We start from the raw sequence: 4318 nt of genomic DNA, 5'->3' as shown, positions 1-4318 counted from the left end.
TCCCCAGAGAGATATTTGATACTGTTAATCCCATCCCCCTCCCCCCCATAGTTTCCCAGTACTGTCAGTCATTTTCTTATAGTATTACATTGGATGTTCAAGGTCCATTATATGAGTGAGAACATGTGATACTCGGATCTTTGTTTCTGTGAGAGGTCACTCAGTATTATAGACTCTAGTTCCATCCAGGTTGCTGCGAAATTCATGATTTTGTTCTTTTTTATGGCTGTGTAGTATTCCATTGTGTATATGTACCACATTTTAAAAATCCAGTCCTCTTTCGATGGGCAGCATGGTTGTTTCCAGGTTCTTGCTATTGTGAACAACGCTGCGATAAACATACGTGTGCAGGTATCTTTTTTATAGAGTGATTTGAGTTCTTCAGGGTATATTCCCAGTAGAGGGATTGCGGGGTCATATGGAAGGTCGATTTTTAGAGCTTTTAGGAATCGCCACACTGCTTTCCACAGAGGTTGCACTAGTTTACATTCCCACCAACAGTGTAGAAGTGTTCCCTTTTCGCCACACCCTCTCCAGCAGCTGTTATTTTTTGAGTTGTTGATAATTGCCATTCTGACTGGAGTTAGGTGGTATCTCAGTGTGGTTTTGATTTGCATCTGCATTATTTAAAAATTAAAATAAATTAAAATCAAAGGCTGGCAGCTGGGGAGGAAGGTGATGGGACCAAGTGAACTGACATTTGTTTAACCCCCAAGGGCTCCATCTTTTCCAACATGCTATGCAGTGATGGGCAACCATGTTTCTTCTGTGGTTGGTATTGAGGGGACTCTGGAGTCTGTCGTCTACACATAGTCGCCTTTGTGATTTTTTGGATATGCTTCCCAACTGTAAAATAAGCTCTTAATCACCCACAGCACCTTCTATTCTTTCATGATTAACTACGCATTCTCAATTATGACAGGTTCTCACTAGTGAACTGTTTTGGCATTGTTCAGTGGCTGTCAGACCTCTGACAAACACCAACACATGCCCGGAGGGAAATCTCTGTTTGTGGTACATCCTCTGGTCAAAATTCTGTAGCTCATATCATAAAAGAATCATTTACATAGGTTCTTTTTATATTATAGATCTTAGACTACCCTCTGGAGAGTCATTAGACATTGGTAAATATATAATATTGTACTCCCAGAGAACATTTTATGGAGCTGTCCTTATAAGAAGCAGCTTCATCATAAATCAATGTTTGCAAATCCATAGAGAGAGAGAGAGAGAGAAAGAGAGTTCAGATTTGCAGTTTATATTTTTTGCAGTATTATTGAAATGGATTGCAACTTTTGGCAAATTGGTTACTCTTTACCCTTGGTTTTCTAATCTAAAAATGGAGAAAAATGGAGGGGAGGGGGGAGAGAGAAGGAGAGAAGAAGAAGGAAGAGGAGAGGCAGCCAGAGAGAGAAGGGGAGAGGAAAAAGGAAAATGGAGGCGGGAGAAGGGAGAGGAGGAGAAGGAGGAAGAAGAGAGTGTGAGCCTTGAATGCAGAGAGAGGTGAATGCAGGCTGCGGGCAATGTGAGATGGGGAGAGAGGCATCTGGTTACATTGGTTTTCATTTTCAAAATTTAGTTTATTGTCTGCTGTTTTTTTTTTCCTCAAGATAGAACTTTCTTGTGGTTAGCATTAAGCTAAAATGGAAGAAGGGAGGAGAAACAGCGAGGACAGGGCAGATGTGTCTTTCTAGTCCTGATCTCCTCTCCCTTCTCCACGCGATATGACCAGCTTTGTAGTGGAAGGCGTTGAGACGGTAAGCACGTCAGCTCTCTTTCACTTCCAGGCCCTGCTGGTCACAGATGTTGTCAAGACTAGAGGGGTTACATGCACACAACCTTTCCCTTCCCAAGTCTAGTCCCATCTCATCACTTTCTCCTTCCCAAGTTTTTAATTTTGGGGGCAGGCAGTGGTTATAATATTTGATTTTCAGAAAAACTGGGAAATTTACAGTGGTCCAGAAAAACAGAGAAATCATCAACTTGTGATTTAGCAAGTGAGAAGAATTTTAAAAAAGGAAAACATTTGATTGCTTTGTTAGTACAGATAATGACTGCTTCAATGAATAGAGTATAAAGAAAATATTTATTGTGCTGACTTTCTTATAGAAAAATTGATTGCAACCAAACCACAAAAATCCTGCAATTAAAGCCTATCTTCCAGGATTCAGAGATTGTCAACAAGTAGAATTATGTCTGTCTGTCCTGAAAGGATTTGATATTTTTACAACCAGTACTGATCTGTCTTATTATAACTGATTACATCGGACTACTTAAATCCCAGTGGAGAACATCCTCATAAAATGGTATCTAATCAGTCTGATGAAGCATGACCAGCATGTCACTGTATAATGGGTTACATCTTGGAAGCTGGGCCACTAAAAATAAATTTCACTCTTGCAGTTGTCTCTTTCTCTGAGTCAACATGCTGCAAAAATTCCTATGTACTTGGTTAAAGACTTATGTAACATCTGCAAATCCATGGTTAGCTCCTTACTAGTTTAGTAAATATTTGATCCGAGTTTTTAAAATAAAATCGATTATTTAGAAGATTAAAGTTAACAGTTGAGAAAATTGCTTTGTCTTTTATCTTTAATTTAAGAATTTAAGGTTATGTTTGTAAGTTCTTTAGATCAAATATAGAACATCTCAGAATTCACTAAGTCTCCTGACCCCAGGCTGATTCCTGGTGACCTTGTTAAGATTTTTAAAAAATCTGGATTTTATCATTTGTTTCTAGGATGTTTAAAAAATGACATTTACACACAATTAAGTCTCATCATCTGCAAAATGTTGTAACAATCACTGTTTCACAATATTACATGTGATACTATGCCAGAGAGTCAGCTTAGACCATGATGTACAACACTGCTCTCAGCAAAGCTTTTATTGCCAGTTCCAGTAATAATTGGCATGCACGAACATAAAAATTAGATAGTAACTGTTCAATTTGAACTTTTATGAGCTCCTAAAAAGTGACTCGTTATTGTACAAAAATGGAGAATTTTAACATTTAGTTTGTGAGACAAAGAACATCAATAGACCAACTCATATCTGTAGCAGGCAAGCCCAGATTATGTTTAACCACAAAGACACATGAGAACCCTTACTGATAACAGTTCATATGGTGCTTTTATTTTCTGTCTTCAGATATGTAATTTTTCCCCATAATTTTAAGAATAATTCCAATCAAGTAAGAATGCATATGCAACATGATTAACAAACCACCTGCATTTTGAACAGATGTTGATATTGCGATTTTTATTAATTTTTTCCTCATAAAGTGATTTGGAGTGCAGCAGGACCTTACTGAATTCTTTTTGCCACTTAGAACTCCCACCAAAGCCAGTGGGCGTTGTGCTCTCATGCCAACCTCTTTAATGCACCATGTGGTGTCAACTGAGTAGAAAGGGAAACACAATGCAGTGACAGGAACAAAACTTATGAGATCTTATGTCTTCAAGTAATCTTTTTCCAATGACACTCTAAATGTACATAACAAAATAAAATAATAATTTCAGTGGATCTGAATCTTGAACTTGGTTCATTATGTTGCTTATTTAAATTTGGATTGACTGAAAATTTAATCTTTATGAAGAGAGTTAAACAATCAATATTAATTTAATAATATTATTAATAAAGTAATTATTAACATTGTTTAGAGGTTTATTATTTTCTAAAGATAAAAAAATTATTTTGTGTGTGTTTTCTAGTTTGATATACATAATAATTATGTACAAGTGCATCAGTTTTTTCTTCATTGTATTATTGAATTTCCCAAAATAGTGGCTGTGCAGATGGCATTTTCATACTTCTTTTCTGTATTATAATGCCTTAAAATCATAAACCAAAATGCAGATTTGGTAAACAATGAAATGTTTCTGTTTAAATTTCATTTCATAGAGCTTACCCTTGTGATCCGTGATTTCAACTAGCTAGTTGTTGTTTCAGAGTTCTTGCCACAAATAGGTAACTCTTGTTTTCTGACCAATAACATAAAGATAGCTGCCACCATATCTGATATTGATCCCTTGAGACTCTTGAAAGTGGTTTTCTGAAAGGAAGTGTCATCGGAAGTTAAAAACATGCTGTTTCTATTCCTACCATAGCGCAAGGCTTCAGAAGCTGAAGCCTGAACCAGAAACCAGATTTCTTTTTTTGATGTCTTTGAAGGAAAGAAAGAACAAAGGACAAGAAAAGACAAGAGGGGTCTGAGTTAGTAAGAGCTAGGCAGGATTCACTACACACCAACGTGCTTCAGAAGTGTTAATAAGCACTTCCCTATGGACAATTAGAGCATAGAGGGGCAGAAGGAATT

This window comes from Carlito syrichta, unplaced genomic scaffold, assembly GCF_000164805.1.
Source record: "Carlito syrichta isolate Samal-C Ts95f unplaced genomic scaffold, Tarsius_syrichta-2.0.1 Scaffold303656, whole genome shotgun sequence".
In the NCBI taxonomy this organism is placed as follows: Eukaryota; Metazoa; Chordata; class Mammalia; order Primates; family Tarsiidae; genus Carlito; species Carlito syrichta.
This window is presented reverse-complemented; position numbering follows the sequence as displayed.